Here is a 21,033-nt window from a genome sequence, read left to right on the forward strand (position 1 = left end):
TTTTATTCTGACTTGAGGAAAGGAGCTCCCGAAAGCTAGTCAAGAAATATATTCAGTCCAAAAAATGGATACCAGCTTATTTATTATTTTTTTGCTAACCTTTATTTTCATGCACTCATTTTATTGAAATGGGAGGGCGAGACTGGCACAGTCCCTGGCTGACCCATATAAAATGGGTGTCAGGGACAGCCTCATGCTTCCCAGCTGTTGATGATAGAGGTGAGGCTAGGCTTTAGGATGGGGGAGGGGCTAGATGGCAATGCAGGTACCCCTTGACCCATTGTAGCTTGAACTAAGCACTGGCTGCAAGGGATGAATGGACTTGGTGGGCAGAGGGCTTTGAGCAGTCATTCCTGCTCTTTTATTGGGTTTCTTATTGTAGTGGTGGCTGTTGCAGCTATTTTGGGCTAGTTTACCGGATCACATTGACCAACAAGCCGGGCTGGTAGGAGAATCAGCAATGGAAATACCGACTTTGTTGAGCGCGACTGAGTGTAATTGCTTGAGTAGTGGCTTCTTGATGGGCTATGGTGGAGGCTGCATATTGAGGCGGCCGGGAGGCCTGGGGTTAGGTGCATCCTGCTGGAAGCATGGAAGATAAACACTGGGCCTGTGGACTATAAGTTATGAGCTCGGGTGCTGTTGGTCTTTTGTTAATAAAGTTGCAGCCTTTTGCTGCCAAGTTTTGTGTTTGTGTCCCATTAAGTCATATGTGCATTGTAAAGAGAACTGAAGGAGGAGAGGCTGGAGTTCTGGTTGCCTATATTATAATTTTTTATCATCCTTTGGTCTGTATTTCTAAATGTCATTAATTTTGTCTGGTGAAACTCAGCAGGTGCAGTACATAAGTTAATGCACAGGTGAACAATACAAATTATTATTTAATTCATATGAAACCAATGGCAAGCTATGCATCAAATATTTATTGGCTTTTGTTTTTCTTCCCAATAGAAATGTGTGAACATCTTTTGTAAAAGTCAAAAATGCAAAAATATGGCAGTTTTACCCTTGGAATTATTCCTAAAATATATCTAAAGTTTTTGCCCTAAATATATATGTAACCCTTTTCTTCTGAGAGGCATCACTTCTAAGGTTACACAAAAGAATTTCTGTTCCTTAGGGCTATCTTCCTTTGCCACAGGTCCCCCTCAATTTGTATTGCCCCAGGGGTGAGTTCTTTCTATGGGGGAAAGCAGATGCGAGTGGCCCAGGCGGTGAGGTGACTTCCTTTCTGGTCTGCGGCTGGTTAGTATAAATCTCTTATGCTGATCAGGTCAAGAAGTGGAGGATACAGACTTGGGTGTTCAAAATTAACTTTACTGTCTTAATGAAAAAGCAATCAACATCCAGTTGATGTCAAGGTCTGTACAATGAGCGTCCTTTCTCTGTCTCTATGTAAATGCTGAACTCCGGGTTCCTGGGGGATTTCCTAACTCCCTCAAAGTGTTAGCTTAGTGGTCCCCTACTGAAGGGTCCCAGATGGGAAGAGATCCCCTTAGATTTTCTCAATCCTACCTGGATCCAGCCAGCATCACACAGTAACCCAACCTGTGCCCGTGTCCGAAGATCCTGTTGAGGGTCTTCAATGATGTTCCTCAGTTTCTTATTGGGGATTTTCCTTCTTCTGATGAGCAGCCCACAAGAGAAGGCATTATATCACTCCCAATGAGAAGGAGTAAAATGATAACCTCCCCTCACTTTCAATAAGGGTATCTCACTGACTGTTTCAGTATCTCCTGAGCCCACTGTCCCTGCAGCCCCTTATTTGCTCCTGAAGAGTGCTGACAGGGTCTAATGACCTGATTTCTGAATATAGGGGGGAAATTTCCTCAGAGCTCCAGGCTGTAAACCGGGCAAAGTATTAATTGCTACGGTCAAAATCCTTACACACTCTCTTGATTTCTCTCTATTGATACCTAACCCTGCAGGGAGTGCATAGGCAGATGTTTTCCCAAAGTATCTGGGGTGAAGCTGTAGGCCTCATCAAAAAGGAAAGAGATCCACTCCACTAGGGCTCCTCAAACTCTCCTCATGACTCTAGACCTAGTCTCCTATTTATAGCAGGGTCCACCCATTCAGCTACCTCATAGAGGAGGAGCTGTACAATGGTATTCCCTCTAATTAGTTTTTTTTTCTACAAGGACTAGTTGACATCTAGTGATCAATCTGTAGGGGTGACACATCTAGATTCATTTTGCTTTTTTTTTTTACCACTTCTTGCTTTCTTAGAAAACAAATTTACTGGATCTTGATAATTAGTTTGAAGATTTGGTGATAAATGAGGGAAGTTTTTGCAAAAAGTGATGATTTCTTATACATTTTTCTGCACAACAAAATATGTACATTTTGTGCACCCTTACTTGACATATCAGTACAAGGACAGGAAGCAGTTGTCCTTCCAATGTCCAAACTGCATGCTGCATCAAATCACATTAGTATCCAAAATATGTATATACAATAAAGAAAATGGTAACAGCATTAAAACATTGTATAAGGCATTCAAAAACGTACTAAAATTCTCTGGCATGTGTACATTTGATTTATCTATGCATCTCACTGCTTAATTTACAGATTTTACTTACAAAACTATAATCAGATGGAATGCACTGTAAGGAAATTATCAGCAAAGAACATATTTACTGGAATACTCGAGATAGAAATGTAGTTAAAACATTACATATAAGACTTTTACATATTACACTGTGAAAATGTTCTATTCTGAGGGAGAGAGAACCTGTGTATGTGAGAGAGAGGGAGTGTGTGTGAGAGCATAGGCATGTATATGAGAGAGGGAGTGTGTGAGAGAATGAATGTGTTATTGAATGTGTGTGTGTGTGACAGTGAGAGAAAAGTGGGAGAGAGAGAATGAGAAGATAAAGTTGGTGTGGCTCTTTCTCTCCCTATTCATGAAAAACTCAGTGTGACTGGAAATCAAAAGATCCCAGGTATGAAGAGTAGGAGTTTTAAAATTGTTTATTATTTTAATTAAAAGGTGTTGTTTGATGTTTCTGCTGTTTTGAAATATTTTAGTGCTCTTTTTGGAAATTTATAATAAGTATATATATTGTAATTATTGGAAGTTTGTTGGCTGTTTTAACAATTATTCTTTTTATTAGTATGATTTTAATATTATGAATGTTTTATGCCTTGATTTTGTTGTTTGATGTTTTGTGATGAATGATTATGTTTTTCCATTGTTATAGTACATAATACAGTCAGGCTTGTAGTTTCCAGTTAAATTTTTGTTGACACATTTCTATTTATACTTTATGGCTTTTCTATTTTGTTTTGGTGAGGGTCTTATGTAATGTTAATTCTTACTGTGAAAATGATCTTTTCATCACTGACTTTTAAGGCATTTATGGTCATCCCTTCTTCATTTCTGTTTTTTCAGCTTTTTAGTTATTTCAATCTTATACAAAGAATCATCTTTGCACAGTAACTTACAGAGATCTTCAAAGGAAAAAAGATTTTAAGAAGGCACTTGACAAAGTCCCTCATGAGAGGCTTCTAGGAAAACTAAAAAGTCATGGGATAGGTGGCGGTCCTTTTGTGGATTACAAACTGGTTAAAAGACAGGAAACAGAGAGTAGGATTAAATGGTCAATTTTCTCAGTGGAAAAGGGTAAACAATGGAGTGCCTCAGGGATCTGTACTTGGACCAGTAGAAAAGGGTAAACAGTGTGCCTCAGGGATCTGTACTTGGCCCGGTGCTTTTCAATATATATATATAAATGATCTGGAAAAGAATACGAGTGAGGTTATAAAATTTGCAGATGATACAAATTTATTCAGAGTAGTTAAATCACAAGCAGATTGTGATAAATTGCAGGAGGACCTTGCAAGACTGGAAGACAGGGCATCCAAATGGCAGATGAAATTTAATGTGGACAAGCGCAAGGTGTTGCATATAGGGAAAAATAACCCTTGCTGTAGTTACATGATGTCAGGTTCCATATTAGGAGCTACCACTCAGGATAAAGATCTAGGCATCATAAGGGATAATAATTTAAAATCATCAGCTCAGTGTGCTGCAGCAGTCAAAAAAGCAAACAGAATGTTAGGAATTATTAGGAAGGGAATGGTGAATAAAACGGAAAATGTCATAATGCCTCTGTATCACATCCATGGTGAGACCACACCTTGAGTACTGTGTACATGTTACGATTCTGTCCGCAGACCCCATCCCGCGGACAGGCCCTCCAATTACCAGGCCACCCCAATGCTGCAGTGTTCCTTCCGCAGCCTGGGCTGCCCCCGGGCAGTGCTGCCTCCGTCCTCCATGGCACAGAGCCACCAGGGTGCTTCCATGCAGCACAGGATTGCCTCCGCCACTGCCTTCACTCTTACAGCCTTGCATCGCTCCAGGGACCTCCCTTCTGGCATTAGTAGCATGGGATCTTCTTAGTGTTTGGGTACTTGCCAGGTTCTTGTAGCCTGGCTTAGCCACTGTTGGAAACAGGATGCTGGGCTTGATAGATCCTTGTTCTGACCCAGTATGGCAATTTCTTATGTTCTTATCACACTGGTGATTAACTCACAGTGAAGGACAAATCACAATCAGAGATCTCAATAACAGACCACAATTTAAAGAGGGAGAAAGCAATATATGAGGAGACTGAAGAAACTTAATTTCTATTTTAACAAAGGTTTGATTTTTATTAATTTCATCTGCATTTCCAAAAGCAGTTTTGAATGTTATTGCTGAAAATATTTTTTCATACACATTTTATTAGGAAATTATTTTAAATAAAGGCCTTTTGACAATTCCTTCAGTTCACATTTAAGTGAGGTAAGAGAGAAATCTATTTCAGTGGCTGGTCCCAAATTGTGGAACTCTATGCCCATAGAACTAAGGCTGCAAGGAGACTTTTCCATTTTTGAAAAAGGATGACTTGGCTTTTCAAACTAGCTTATGAAAATAATGCTTAACTAAGGCAGTTTCTTTTATTCTGGCTTGCAGGATGATTCCAGATTCAAGATCCAGATTTCAGATCCAGAAACTGGATTATTAAATGAGGCATTTTATTCTTCTTTTATTTTAAATCATTTAATTCATTTTATTTTGATTTTATTTTTACAGTTGTATTTTAAATATTGTGCTATTGTTTGTTTTTTTACTAGCTGTTTGTGTATTATTTGAATTTTATGTAATTGTTTTTGCTATGTTATTTATTATACATTGTAAGCTGCTGTGATTGATTCAGAACAACGGTATATAAATATTACAAATAAATAAATAAATAAATATGCAAGGGATGGACTTAGCCAGTGTTCCCTTTAAGGATTGGGTTGCTGTAAGCATAAAAGTGATAATCTTTTTGCATCAAAGAAAGTAGTGTTCACAGAGTAAAGTAACCAAAAATATTTGCTCACAGCAAACCAATCCTTAAAGGTAACACTTGGTGTTGGGGAGAAGGAGATTGGGATTGGATCTTGAGAGGGGTTGAGTTGTTTGTGTTGGCCCTTGGGGAGGGAAGGAAGTACATTTCCTGGCATTTTCACAGTTACATGACCAGTGACCAGTGGGTATGAATATATGTGACATTGTAAAATTTGGTTTGGTGTGCCACAAGGATCAAGCAAACTTGAAAGTGTGCCTCGAAATAAAAAAGGTTAAGAAGCTCTGGTCTAGAGTCTGGCAGCTAAGATTTAATACTAAAAATTGCAGATGTGCATTTGGACTTAAAAAAACCCAAGGGAGCAGTGCAATCTAGGTGATGAAATTCTTCTATGCATGAATCAAGAGCAGGATCTGGAGGTGATTGTATCTGATGATCTCAAAGTGGCCATGCGGGTGGAGACAAGGCTACAGCATAAGCCAAAAAGATGCTTGGGCTGCATAGGGAGAGGAATGGTCAGCAATAAAAAAGGAGGTGACAGTGCCTCTGTATTATTCCTTGATGAGAACTAATTGGAAACACCGTGTACAATTCTGCAGAAGGCACCTTAAAAAAAGATATAAACCAGAAGGAGTTGATCCAGAAGGTGGCTACTAAAATAGTCAGAGATCTTCATTGCAAAGCATATGGGAACAGACTTAATAATCTGACATGTGCACCCTAGAGGAAAGGTGAGAGAGGATAGATAAAATAGAGACATTTAAATACTTCTGAAGTATCAATGCACAGGAGGGCAGGTCTATTTCAATGGAAAGGAGTCTCTAGAACGAAGGGTCGAAGGTGAGAGGAGGTAGTCTAATGAGCAAACTAAGTTTGCTCATTAGCCTCCCAGTGGAGGTGGTGAAGTCAATGACAGAATCTGAATTCAAGAAAGCATGGTAAACGTACAGGGGATTGCAGAGCTGAGCATTTGTATGGATGGGCAGACTAGGTATGCTACATGGTCTTTTTCTACCATCAGGTTTCTTGATAAGGATGGTAACTTTCAAACCGACACACGGGTGCACTCCCAGATAAACGGGCATTTTATAATTTGCGTGCACATTATATAAAATAGCCCGGCCGTGCGCACTTGTGCATCCGATTTTAAAGTGGACGCACCTAGGTGCCCAAATCCCGATTCTACTGAATAACTTGGGGGTATTTTATAACGGGTGCGCATCCACGCCATTGCCAGTTTCACCAGTTCATCCAGTTAAGAGCTAGATCTTCCAAACTCCCCTGGTTTGATAGCCTGCACAACCCCCCCTTTACTTCGGACCCTTTAAACCAGGCAGAAATGGATCATTTATTTTATTTTTTTAAGTTACACCTTCTCCATAGCAGAAGTTAAGTTACATGGCAATGGACCTGGGTGCGTGCCAGGGCGCTTATGTGCACACCTCTTGGCCATGCCCTGAAATGCCCACATCCTACTCAGAACATGCGCCTTTGTAAATAGAGTGAGATGTCTGCGCAATGGGAGATATGCGCACATCTGAGCAGCTTTTAAAATTCGGTGGGCGAATACAAATCCGACTTGTGCATGCCTCTCTTGAGTTTGGTGCATGCCAGGCTTTTAAAATTCACCTTTTAAGGTGCCCACATCTGAGAGAAAATAGAGAAGGAGGCACTGCCTTCTCTAAACCTGATTTTCAAAAGTCTGCGTATGTCACCAAATGCGCACAGGGACGGTAAATTTAAAATTAGTGCACACGCCCCCATATGCTAGGAATTTTAAATTGTCTGCACTAGTGTGCATGAATAATAGAAAATATACCTAGCGCGCAAGGAAACGTTAGGACTTGGCTTTTAGATGCACAAGTAAGCACATTTTAAAACATGCACGCGTACAGGAAATTTGACCACCAGTTTGCCCAGTCTATCTCTAGGTTATCAAGATCCCTTTGGTTCCTCAGCCTGCACCCCCCCCCCCCCCAAATTACCTGACCCCCTCATCCTGAAAAAGAGCAGAAGTAAATATACACAGATAACAGTCCAATGTGTGCTGTGTTTGCCAATTTTAAAATCAGGAAATTCATGTGTAAATGTTGGCTCTACCCTGGACTGCTCTTGACCTGTCCCAAATCCGCTCACTTTTTTTGGCGCATTCTGTTGCACACGTTGCCACATATACACATGCATTTTCCAGTTTTCAAATAAGAGTTGCTCATGCTCAGCCCATATACTTGCATATATGGACCTTTTAACACGAGCAACTCTTTTAAAATTCACTCTATAACGTGATTACCAGGAGATTTAGTCTAGTATTTTATAAACTGTGTGGCAGGAACCATACAGTTTATTAGGGATGTGAATCATTTTTGAACAATTAAAATTAATGTCAGATAATTTTAAAATCGTCCAAAATCGTTAGAGTGCACGATACAATACAAATGCCCCCGATTTATCGTCAGGGGCATTTGTATTGTATCGATAAATAGGGCGCGGGAAAACCGGCACACCAAAAAAACCCTAAAACCCACCCCGACCCTTTAAAACAAATCCCCCACCCTCCCGAACCCCCCCAAAATGTTTTAAATTACCTGGGGTCCAGTGGGGGGGTCCCGGCGCCGATCGCCTTTGCCCTCACTATGTCACAGGGAGCGACCATTGCTCCCTGTGACATAGTGAGGGCAAAGGCGATCGGCACCATTTTGAAACCAGTCCAGCAGCACCGGCACCAAGGGTATGATTGAAGGGATGTCTCCTGGACCCCCCACTAGACCACCAGGTACATGTAAAAGGTTTTGGGGGGGGGTTGGGAGGGTGGGAGAAGCAAAGGGGTAATTTTTAAACGGTCGGGTGGGTTTTTTTTATCGGGCCATCGGCGCCATTTTTATCAGTGGTAGCCAAAATCGCGCCGATGGCCCGAGAGCGGGAGATCGCGCCAGGACCCCCCCCCCCCCCCCCCCCGGACCACCAGGTAATTTAACATTTTGGGGGGGGTTCGGGAGGGTGGGAGAGCAAAGGGGTCATTTGTAAAGGGTCGGGGAGGGTTTTTTTTTATCTGCTCAGGCCTCACTAAAAAATTAACGATGTGAATTGGAATCGGAACCGATTCCAATTCACAACTCTAACGATCCGATTTTTTTCTCCCTCCATCCGAACCTGATCGTTAAAACGATCGGGCACACGATTCACATCTCTAGTCAGCACTAGAAACATCACACAGTTATACTCAGTCCAACTGAAAATTCAAATACTGTGATCCTTTTATGGGACTTCTAGAATCATTTATACACTAAATGTTTGAATTTTCACTTGGACAGTGAAAAACTTTTTAATGTTTACTGACTGACTGATTAATCTTTCTTTGTGGAGTATACATTTTTGGATGCTAACCAACATTAAAAACTGTTCAGTAACTTTTTATTTACGATGACATTTTACTTTTTGATATTTTCCTAAGTTAAAAGATGCCAGTTCCAGCTTCTGGCAGGTGGTTGTTAGTGTCAGTATTTAAGACTAATTGTTTCTTTCTTCATTCTAAATGATCGTCATATTTTGACAGCTTCTGCTTAGCTTTCACAACAAGGATTTTAGCCTTTTGTTGCATATTGCCACACATAGCAGTAAAAAACTGAAGACAAGTATGTTTGTACATCGTAAAGTAAATTTTCAATAGAGCTCCTAACAGCAAAAAAAATATATGAATAGTTTTAAGCTTGAACAAAGCAAACCATTATCAAACACAAGATACCTATGTATATTGTGTTTCAATAATGAGATGTTAATGTTGCAAAAATTGCATATATATCCTTACATGTTGTAAAATGATGGCATAAAGTAAGTGTATTGATGTCATGCCTGCTACATGATGAATTTTAATCAAATTCTATGTACTGGTGCAATTTTCAAATACTTTTTGAAATTTCTTCCAAATGCCTCTTTTTGTGCAGTCATGAGTATAGTCATGAAGTATGGGGTAGATTTTCAAACAAGGCACGTTGGCGTACTTTTGTTGGTGCTCCAGGCGCCAACAAAAGTACGCGGGGATTTTAGTAGATACGCGCGGAGCCGGGCATATCTGCTAAAAACCTGGATCGGCGCGCGCAAGGCTATTGTATAGCCGGCGCGCGCCGAGCCGCGCAGCCTACCCCCGTTTCCTCCAAGGCCGCTCCGAAATCGGAGCGGCCTTGGAGGGAATCCTCTAACGCAGCTCCCCTCACCTTCCCCTCCCTTCCTCTACCTAACCCACCCGCCCGGCCCTGTCTACACCCCCCCTTACCTTTCTCCGGGGATTTATGCCTCCCGGAGGGAGAAGTAAATCCCCGCGCGCCAGCGGGCCTGTTGCGCTCCGGGACACGACCTGGGGGCGGGTACGGAGGGTGCGGCCACGCCCCCGGACCGCCCCGGGCCGTAGCCACGCCCCCGTACCCGCCCCAAAACGCTGCCGGCACGCCCCCTAAACGCCGTGATGACCGGGCCCGCCCCCGACACGCCCCTGACACGCCCCCCTCGGAGAACCCTGGGACTTACGCGAGTCCCGGGGCTCTGCGCGTGCCGGTAGGCCTATGTAAAATAGGCTCACCGGCGCGCAGGGCCCTGCTCGCCTAAATCTGCCTGGTTTTGGGCGGATTTAGGCGAGCAGGGCTCTGAAAATCCGCCCCACTGTGCATATATTCAGGAAACTAGAAGGTGACTTACATGGATATACCTGACTTAGATGGTTGGGATATGCATACAAATATTTTTGTTTCTTTTTCTTTTTTTTATTTGATGTTTATTTTAGTATGTTTCATTTATTTGAACCAAAATAAACACCAAAGCAAAAACAAAAAGAAAGCAAAAAAAAAAAAACCAAACCCCAGAAAGAAAAGGAGTGAGGTTGCCTTTTCCCTTGCCAACTGAAAAATAAAACAGTTACCCTCAGCCCCTGCCTGCTCTCGGGCTTTCTCCTATCCCCCACCAATGCATCTTGTCCCATCCGTGGAGTTTCAGTTGTCCAAATGAAGCAGGAATATTCCCCTGTCACGCCTTACTCACCAGGCCTTGATATGACAATAATTTATTTAGTCTATTTATTTAAAAGCATTTGATATTCTGCCTTTTCCTAAAGGTAGGCCCAAGGTGGATTACATAAAGTAACATGGCACTGAGTATATAAGTTAGGGATGTGCAGAGGGACCGCATACATTACATTCGGTATTCGCATTTGTAGGGGAGCAGATAAGTTGCATTCGGCATGGGGGGGCCCCCCGATCCGTTCATGCGTTCCATTCTTATTCGTTTCCCAGCTAAAATGTAATTAACTACAACCCCCACCCTCCTGACCCCCCCAAAACTTTCCAAAAGTCCCTGGTGGTCCAACGAGGGTCTGGGAGCCATCTCCTGTACTCATGCCATTGGCTGCCGGTATTCAAAATGGCGCCAATAGCCCGTGTGACATAGTAAGGGCAAAGGCTATTGGCGCCATTTTGATTACTGGCAGCCAACGGCCCGAGTGCAGGAGATGGCTCCCGGACCCCCTCTGGACCACCAGGGAGTTTTGGCAAGTCTTGGGGGGGGGTCATGAGGGTGGGGGTTTTGTTTAAATTTACTCCTTTAGACGGCCAAATAATTCGGTGAAGATTCATTGTATTCGTGGGAATCATGATACGTTTTACTTCTCCATGAATACAATGAATATGGCCCTATATGTTGCGGATTGCCAATATGTTGCAAAGGAATGCATACCCCTAATATAAGTAATGGATACATACAGATATGAAGCAGAGCAAGTAAATATTTGTTTTATGATTTCTGCTCTTAAATGTGAGTATTTTATGATATTTATTTTTACATATGTTTTAGTATTTTTTATGAATGATTTAAATTTTAGTATTTTGTTTTTTATGAAATTTAATGTATTTTAAGTTTTTTTTAAGTACTTTATGTTTTCTTTATTTTAAAGAATATTGTAAACCAGTGTGAAGGTATAGAAAAATAAATAAATAAATAAAAAAAACAAATAAATAAATAAAAATAAATAATATGGGATACATTAGGTAGGAATTTATAAAATAGTGCTGGATGGCCCTGAGGCCAGTACCAATTTACATTATAGCTGTAGCCTGGGGGGGAAGGCGTGCTTTTTCATTTATTTTGGTGATGTTGGGGTGGGTGATTTGTTAGTGGCAGTGGCAAAAGACCAAGTCAGGGGCCAGTGGCTGCATTATGAAATGAATCACTCAATGGATTTCCTTGGGTATTTCTTGTTTGTTTTCAAATGGCACATAATGAAACAGTATTTTTCTATTAGATGGGCTCAATCTAGTTTTACTCAAGTTATCCAGTGTTTCCCAATGCTGGAAATCAAGATGGATTCTCGATGGAATTACATTTCCCAGAATCCCTAGCTTTTTGAGTTCTGGGAGGATATGAGTCCTAATGACTCAGCAGAATTGTACCAGTAGGCTAGCAGGTGCTATAAATGAAGGAAAGAATCAGGCAAAGGGAGAATTGAAGATAGGAGAGGCATGGGGGCCAGGAGAGCAGATAGCTCACCTAAATCCTGACGTGAAGGAATTGGAAGAAGGGGATTCGAGACTGGCTGGGCAGCTCAGCATTAAAGTTAAGTGTGGTGGTACAATGCTTTAGGGGAATTCTGTTTGTACTAATCACTGAGACTGTTAAGAGATGGACCTTAAACCTGAAAAGTGACCCGTGCACAAGCTCTTTGACAGACAAACCAATTCAGAAATAGTGGAATTAAGACGGATTTGAATAACACAGTGAGATTTGTAAACCACCCATTCCTTCCTAGTGGGATTGTAATTTGATTAACTCAAAGAGTAAAACTGCAAATAATAATACTGTTATATGCAGTTCCTTCACAGAAACTTTTCAGCAGCCAATCTCTGCTTTAAAGAATAAACGAACAAAAGGGGGAATTCTTCAGAACCCTAGCAATGTTCTTGAGATTGGGTTACAGCTGAGTAAATAGGAATTGTTACACAGAAAGTATAATTCCTGACCCTGCCTTTGAGTTTTGAGGGATAGTAAGAACGTTTGTTTGGGGCATCTAATGCAGCTTAACAATGCTGCTGTGAAAAATGAGCTAGTGGCAGATAAACTTCACTAAAGTTGGGAGCTTGAGTTATTAACACTGTGAGGTTTCCGTTCCTACAGGCTGATACAATACAGTGCGTTCCGACGGAGTGCACTGTTAATCGGCATTTGGACGCGTATTTTCGACGCGCTAGCTTTACCCCTTATTCAGTAAGGAGTAATAGCGCATCGAAAATGCGCGTCCAACCCCCCGAGACTAATAGCGCCCGCAACAAGCAAATGAATGTTGATGGCCCTATTAGCCATTCCCGCGCGATACAGTACGTAAAATGTGCAGCCAAGCCGCACATTTTACTTTAAGAAATTAGTGCCTACCCAAAGGTAGGCGTTAATTTCTGCCGGCGCCTTATTAAGTCGGAGGCCCCAAAAGTTAAAAAAAGTAAAAAATAATAAAAAAAAAAATGCAAAATGGGCCCGCAGCTCGCGGGTTGAAAACCGGACGCTCAATTTTGCCGGCGTCCAGTTTCCTAACCCGTGGCTGTCAGCGGGCTCGAGAACCAACGCCGGCAAAATTGAGCGTCGGCTGTCAAACCTGCCGACAGCCACCACTCCTGTCCAAAAGGAGGCTCTAGGGACGCGCTAGTGTCCCTAGCGCCTCTTTTTGCCGTGGACCCTAATTTAAATAAATTAATTTACTGTATCGCGCACACAGGAGTGTGTCCTGTGCGCATGCTGGGAGAGCGAGTGCTCGCCCGCTCCCCCGTGATTTTTACTGTATTGGCCCACTAGTGAGAGTGTTAGCATGAAAAGGTTTGTAATTTAAATCAAACTGAAAGTGGTCCAGTGAAGTGGATTGTATGAACCCTTAAATTACCTACACTGCAGTTTTGTTTAGTTTTTTTACCTTAACTGTTAAGGAAGAAAGGCTGATACCCAGCCAGAAATGTTCTATAAAACTATCAAGCATGTTTAGCACCTGTAAGGCGTTAGAATATTTTAGTGCCAGCCAAGACCTGGTATTCCTACATAAAGAAACTTAACTGAATGGAAATTAAAGAACAGCTGTCTTTTCTTGTGAATGCAGAACTCTGAATCTAAATGCAAAAAAGTTAGATGAAGTGTGTTTAAGTCAATATGTCTGATGCTACTAGTGTGATTAAACTAAGATAATCTGGTTCAGGGAGTGGTGTAGACTTAACCTGGGTCTAATTAGGACTAGCCTAGATTTGCTTTAAAATTTAGCCTTGAGTGGCCGAGGGGTTAAAAGCTAGAGAGAATTCTGTGCCCCTCTTGATTTGTTTACTGCATGAAGAAAATAAGCAGTATGATTGTGATTCTCATGTTTCAACCCTTACAAATGGGTTTTTGATTGCCAGGGCTTGAGTTACTACAGGGAGGGAGAGAGTTCTTATTAGAAAACCCACTCAGAATTCAAGAGGGGGAAGGTAGCCCAACTTATGGCAGACTGACTTTCTCCTGTCATTGGCTAAACCCAAAGCCATGCTGGCTATGACCTGGAAGCATCCCACACAGAACCAAAGCAGATTGCAGCGCCACCTTGTGGAGCAAATCCAGTAGCCGTTACAGGTGTAGACAAGGTCAGACGGGCAAGGCTGAGGCAGGCAGAGGTCATGCAGAGGTGGAGGTCAGGCCAGGCAGCAAACAGAAGCAGAGTCGTGGTCAAGAGGTCAAAAATAAGAAACAGCAACTGGAACAACACATACTATCACAGAAACAAGGAAAGAGGACCTGTTGCTCAAGTGCCAACCCAGAGCGTTAGTTTTCCCTTTATGTGACATTAGTGGTGACATCAGCCTGCGCCACCAGGAGCCGGAGATGCTAGGTCCATAAAACTGGTGAGTTACTCTAGGGCCTAACTCAGAGCATCTGGATGCCGTGGAGGGGCAGGACGCCAGGAGCCATGGCAGGCAAACCCTGGCAGATCGCAGGACACCAGCCGCAGAGCAGCGGCCCTTGGTTGGTGGCATGTCACATGTTAATGCTGAATCCAAAAGCACACCAACAACATTATCTTCTTTTATTAACATATTTACATTTTTCAACTGAAGTACAGAATTAACTGGCTTGCTGCCTCTTTTCCCCATCCAAAAAATATTTGTTTTTTAAACATTTAAAACCAAGATATTATCTTTCATCCATTTATTAATTGACTACATAAATTTCAGTAAATAATCTTGTGGCACAAATAATCAATAACTGAATATCATCAACATATATATAGCATTTTACGCTAAGCGTTATTAAGTATCTGTCCTGTGAATTGCACGTACACTTATAACTGCAGGATAAAAGGAACAGGGAGGGAAATTATGTGTAGAAATTTAATTTTGAAATTATTGTGCACAGAGATGGATTGGCCAATCGGGGCTTCAGGCATGCCTTTTTGAACTGGTCCGGCCAATCACATGGGTTGGTGTTGGTCGCAATGGTCTCATGCCTACAACAGCTCTTCTTGGAGAGTGGGAGCCTCCCTCTAGACTCTCTACTTAGAAGCCTTCTAATTTTCACTGTGGTGGTAGCAGCAGCGGCTTGGGGCCTGCTCTCATACTGTCCTCAACCAGCACTGCAGCAACATGGGCCTGGGACCTGCTCCATGCTCTCCTCAGGTGCCTCTCCCTTATCCAGCACCACAGTGGCGGGAAATACTCCTGGCGCTTTTTCTTGCATCCTGCCTCTGTCTGTTTCTTGCAGACAGAATGCAACCAGCAGCTCTCCAGTGCAGCTGTCTCACTGCCAGCTGAAGGCCTCCCACCACTTCCTGCTCAGGCCACAGCAAAAAATAACTAACCTTCCACTAACCACCCTCTTCCCAGCATTGGGGCTTCTCAGACCTCCTCTTCTTACACCACGGAGTATCTCCAGAATTATCAACACGCAGCATTGCTTTGATTTCCTCGACCATCAATGTAAGTAAAAACATTTTTTCATAATTTATTTAGAGACCAAGGGGGTGGAAAAATGAGAGTGCTAGTGAGTATGTAAACATAAGGCAGAGCATGTGAGTGAGTGTGCATGTGTAGGAGCATGAAACAATGTATATGTGCATTTGTTTTTGTGAAAGCAGGATATGTGGGAGTATGAGTGAGCATGTGATTAAACATTGAGGGGCGGATTTTCAAAGGCCCGCGCGTGCAAATCCTTCCGGATTTACGCGCGCCGGCGGCCTATTTTGCATAGGCCGCCGGCGCGCGTAAAGCCCCGGGACGCGCGTAAGTCCCAGGGCTTTTGTAAGGGGGCGTGTCGGGGGTATGTCGGGGGCGGGGCCTACTGACGCGGCGGGCCCGGGGGCGTGGCATTCCCTCCAAGGCCGCTCCGAAATCGGAGCGGCCTTGGAGGGAACGGAGGCAGGCTGTGCGGCTCGGCGCGCTCAGGCTGCCGATTTTGCGCAGCCTTGCACGCACTGACCCCAGATTTTATAAGATACGCGCGGCTATTTTATCCTTATTAGTTTTAATTATGGGATATTATTTTATGTTACTGTTTTAAAATATTTTAGTGGTACTTGGTACATTTTAAACATGAGTTTTTAATTAATGGATGTTCTAATTATTAGCTGTTTTGACATTTATTCTTTGTATTATTATGGATTTACTACTATTGCTGATTTATATTTCTTGATTTTTTTATTTGATGTTTCTGTTTTTCCATTGTTGTACTGTATTTAGGATTTGGCTTGTTGCAGTTTCCAGTTCAGTTTTTGTCTGCACATTTCTATTTATACTTTATGGTTTATTTTAGAGATGTGCATCATTTATTTTAATTGTTTCAGACTTCGTTTTGGGGCCCCTGTGGGAAATTTTGTTACTCCCGTGGTTCGGGGGGGGGGGGTTTCAGGGGGGCACCGATTTTCGGGTTAGTGTGTGCTAACTCCCAATAGTGCGCACTAACCCAAAAAACAAATTTTCCGAAATTTCGGAAAAATTCAATTAGTTTTTCAGTTCCCCAGAACCATACCGAATTAGGCAATTTCATTGAAATTGCCTAATTCAGGAAAAACGAATGCACATCTCTAGTCTCTTTAGTCTATCTTTGGTGAGGGTTTTTCAGTATTCTGTGTGTGTCTGAGGTAAGGTATTCTGCTATAGTTTCTGTATAGGGATCTATAACAGCCTTATTCGGTTTTTCTAATACGAGGTATATAAATATTTTAGGGCCTGATATAATATTTATAGTGCTGCCTTTTCATAGGCAGGGTTACCACTGTTTAAGTGCTGGCAGTTTTGGTATGGGAGGTTTACTATATTATATTATTATATTATAATTGTAATTCAGTTTCCTTATGGCTTTCTGAGGGTCAAACTCATACCCAATACACATTATAATAATTCTAATGCCATATGGGTTCCAAGAGTCATTTTTGGGGTGGATTTTCTTTTTTCAGGGTTTTCTGGTTGGCACCGCAGCAATTCATGTAAATATAATATATATGTTGTGCTATATTTGCTTCACAAGATTTACTTTGAATGTCCTTTTCCATGTAAAATCTATTATAAATTCAAAATTTTTTAATTCTGTGTAGAAGGGGTGGAGGTGAGGAGTTGCAAGGCTGTAAGGTTTGTGTAGGGCACCAAATACCCTTGACCAGCCCTGGCTGCACTGGCCCCATGTGGAAAAGCAGGATTCCATCTGGAGTTATGCTGCTTTGAGACAACAAAAAACAGTTGTTCTGCTTACTGCTCCAGCCCCTCCCAGGCAGGAAGGGAAGAGGTGAGACTGGAGCAGATAGAGCAGCGAAGAAAGAGTTACTCTGCTCCCTAATCCAGCTCTTCTCATCATCATCATTTGTCTCACATTTTTCCATTAGATGAGTGTTTTCCAACATGAAAAGAGGTTTACATCAGTGACAACAGATTGCGGCATACAATAGGCAAACAGTACATCAATAAAATAGTATTTAACATATGTCAATAGGCATAGAAAGCATTAGAAATAAACAGATATTCAAAGCTGGCCGGCTAAGTTACAATGTATATTCAGCGGCACAGCAAAGCCACCAAATATACGCATATATATATCTATATATGCATATATTCAGTGTGTATATATATATATACTTAACCCGATAAGTCTACCCTGCTAAGTTTAGATCTGCTGTTTGGGGCATCTAAATTTACAGGTATACTTATGTGGCTAACTCCGAATACTGGTATTTAGCCATTTAAGTATATGGCTGATTCGCTTCGCCCCCAATTTGCCCAGTACACGCCTGCTTTTAGTGGGTGTCCCTTTTAGCAATATAAGGGACTTATACAGCTAAGCAGTGGCCTCTGAATATAAGTGCATATTCAGTACCACATAAATCCCGCTTATCCAGCTGAATAGCAATGAACGTGCTTTGAATATCGGGCCCAAAATGTCAGATCGGTAATAATGGAGGATAGGTGAGTTAAAAGATATCTCAGTAATAAACTATCAGATCAGAATAAATGGGAGGACATACTGAGGTCCACATTGAAAGCCTAGACAGCTAGCTATGTTAGGCAGATAAACCTATCTGGCTAACTTAGCTGGAACTTTTAGAGGCACGGCCACAAGGCTGACTATACCCAGATAACTTTAAAGTTAGCCAGATAAGTATATTTGGCTAACTTTAGGCCTACTCAACAGCAGGTCTAACTTATCTGGCTAACATAGCTGCTCACCGTTATGCCTCCATCCCACCCTCCACATAGCTGGATAAGTAATCTAGTAAGTGGTGGCAGCTCAATTCAGTCAGATATTCAGCTGCTGCCAATTATCCGGCTAAGTGGCGCTGACTATCTGGCCTAGTATATAAATGAAAATGGGAAAGAGGTAGCAGGCATGTTAGAACTAGTGCACAGTACAATGGGGAGGTTACGCTGAGGTAAACTTATTGCAGTGATTTCAAGGAAGAGGTACAGAGTGCAATGAGGTTTAAATAGCAGAAGTCAGAATCTGGCAATAAGCCAAATAGATTTTTTTTTTACTCTGTCTGAAGGGTAAGGATATCAGGCATGAGCATAATGTCTAGAGATACAGCGTACCAGAGAATGGGGACCAATCCTGGAGCACTGCATTTCCTTGGGGGCTAGTACTACCAGGTATATATGAGGCAGTGAGCACAGTGGGTGAAAGTATGTGTATAGGGTAAGACAGTTGTTGAGGTAGGGAGTGCCTTGAAAGCTAGGACCGGGATTGTAAAAAAAATGGTGCAGTGAGAGAATGGTAGCCAGTGTAGAGTTTTTCGGCATGGGGGTGATCCAGTCATAGTTGCTAGCATTTAACAAATAACACACTGCTGCATTTTGTATGAGCCGCAAGCAATAATTTAGCTTTTTTTGGTAGACCAATGTAAATGGAATTGCAGTAGTCCAAATGGAAGATTACACAGACCTGGATGACTGTTGCAAAGTCCGGTCCATCTGCAAAAGGCAGCATTGGCATAGTTGAATGAAGACCAATTTTGTAATGGACAGTATTTGAGCCTATCTAGTGAGTTTGGAGTCTAAAATGATGTCAAGATCAGTAAAAATCAATGCACTTTTAACTGAAGTTTAATAAGGAAACACAAGGTTATAATATAACATCAAATTCTGGCTTACAGATTGCAGGGTAACAACCAAAACCAAAAGTGATTTCACTTACCGGGTAACCTAGAGGAGATCCAGGTAGTTAAATGTCCTGTAGCATAACCCTGTTCTGACCCAGTCTTGGATGTTTGGAAGACATTGTGCTTAGCTGCCTAGAACCTAAAACAGGAGAAAATACTTTTTCACTTAGACAACAATTTGAAACGTCAAGATATTCATACCTTTTTTTCTTTTAGAATAGAAATATTTTAGAACACGGTTAACAACTGTATTCTTTTTCTTATAGGATTTTAGGCTGAGACCAGCTACAAGTCAGATAAGTATTATCTTTATTTCTCTTTACTCTGCCTGTTTTTGTTCAGTTTGTATTTTAAGAATTGATTCTCTGTATTGTGTTTCTCTCTTATATGCTCTTCTTGTACAGAGTCTCTTTAGGTAAGTATCTTTTCTTCTATGTGTGTTTTTCTTCTTATCCTCTCACTTTTTTTGTAATTGATTTGCTATTTAGTTCACAAAACACTGTTAGTCTGGACAGACCTAGTGTGTGTCTCTTTAATGTAGCTATCTGCACTTATCTCTGGTCCTTCCTTTTATCAAAGCTCCAGTCCAATGTCTCCGGTTGCCACGGGCATCCTAGGTGATGGTTCTGGCTGCAGCAGGCATCCACAGAGTGATGAGTCAAGATACAGTGGGCGTCCATCCCTCCTTGACATCCTCTACTTCCTATTTTTAACAAATTGATGATAAAAACTGACTTGCCAACACTGAGATTCTTCTGCAAGCTGGGAGTTTCCTAGTGAAGTGTCCTTTGGCATGTTAAACTGATTTTTTCAAATCTGCTTTCTCTGATTTGTCTGACTCTTAATTTCACAAATCTTCTTGTATAGAATTTCTTTTTCATCCTCATTTTATCTGTCGACTCCTTGCCCCATTTTATTTAGCCAGTATTGTTTTTAGTTTTGTTTACTTTTATTATATTACTATTTGTATATGTTTCTTATTGAATTATTTAATTGTTTATTGTAATGATATGGCTTATTTATAATTTTATGTATGTTCCTTTGTAAACTGCTCCTGACCTTGGAGGATGTGGTATATAAAAACTTTTAAATAAATAAAATACATTTTCTAACTATGCAAAATAAAAGGATAATAAAAAATTCCTTGTCTCAAACTAGCGGTTGGGAAACAGTTCTTATGATTTCACTTACTCCCGCTCCACAAATTCTTTCTAATATTAAGGACAGGTATAATATTCCATGTTCCAGTCCAATATATTTACAAAATATTACCCTGTCCCCTTACCTTAATGCAAGAGAAACAGAAGCAACTTTAGGACAAAAACTACTTTTACATCATTCAGAACTTCACATCCATACATAAATGGTTTTTCTCACTTCTTTGTAGATGTTCCCCTTAAATGATGAGTTGGTTCCTAAGTTTTGCCTGGAGACTGGCAGAGCTAGTGAACAGTGCTGCATCTGTCTTCTGCCCAAAGGTTCCCACATGAAACTTTTTCCCCAAAGTATATCCTTGCTCTGATGACATCACCAGAAAATAGTTCCATTTTTTTAAAGTTCCTACATCCTTTAACCCTGTACCTCTCAACTTTCTCCATACTATGAGCCAGGTGCTGGCTAATTCTGATTTAAAGGTGAATTTTGAAAGCCTGACATGCACTGAAATTAGTGGATGTGCCAATCTGTTGGGCTTGATGAACCAAACGGATTTTAAAGGCCAACCCGATACGCGCATAAATACCACTGTGCCGATATGTCAGAATTTCTCAAAAAGGGGTGGGGTATGTTTGTGGTCTGGGCATGGGTGTTTCGGGACTTTAACCAAAAATTTGCAAGTGAATACTTAGGAGATCTGATGCACACCAAGGTCCCCTGCTGCATAACTTTACTTCTGCTATAGATGGCATGTAAGTAAAAAAATAAAAATAATGAGCCATTTCGGAGGGGTTGAAAGCATCGGGGCTAAATGGAGAAAAGGAAGTTGGAGGACCTATTTGTTAACTGGACAAAGTGGGAATGAACTGGGAAAACTGGCAATTTCGTTGACGCACGTCCCTTTTCAAACTT

The 21,033-nt window shown here is 41.5% G+C and overlaps 1 protein-coding gene across 1 annotated transcript in view; it reads left to right on the top strand.

The window, feature by feature from the left end:
* Positions 1-21,033, top strand: part of GLRA2 (glycine receptor alpha 2) — a 209,371-nt gene that overhangs the window by 73,056 nt on the left and 115,282 nt on the right. The window lies entirely within an intron of this gene.

The sequence above is a fragment of the Rhinatrema bivittatum genome, chromosome 5 (genome assembly GCF_901001135.1).
Source record: "Rhinatrema bivittatum chromosome 5, aRhiBiv1.1, whole genome shotgun sequence".
Lineage (NCBI taxonomy): Eukaryota > Metazoa > Chordata > Amphibia > Gymnophiona > Rhinatrematidae > Rhinatrema > Rhinatrema bivittatum.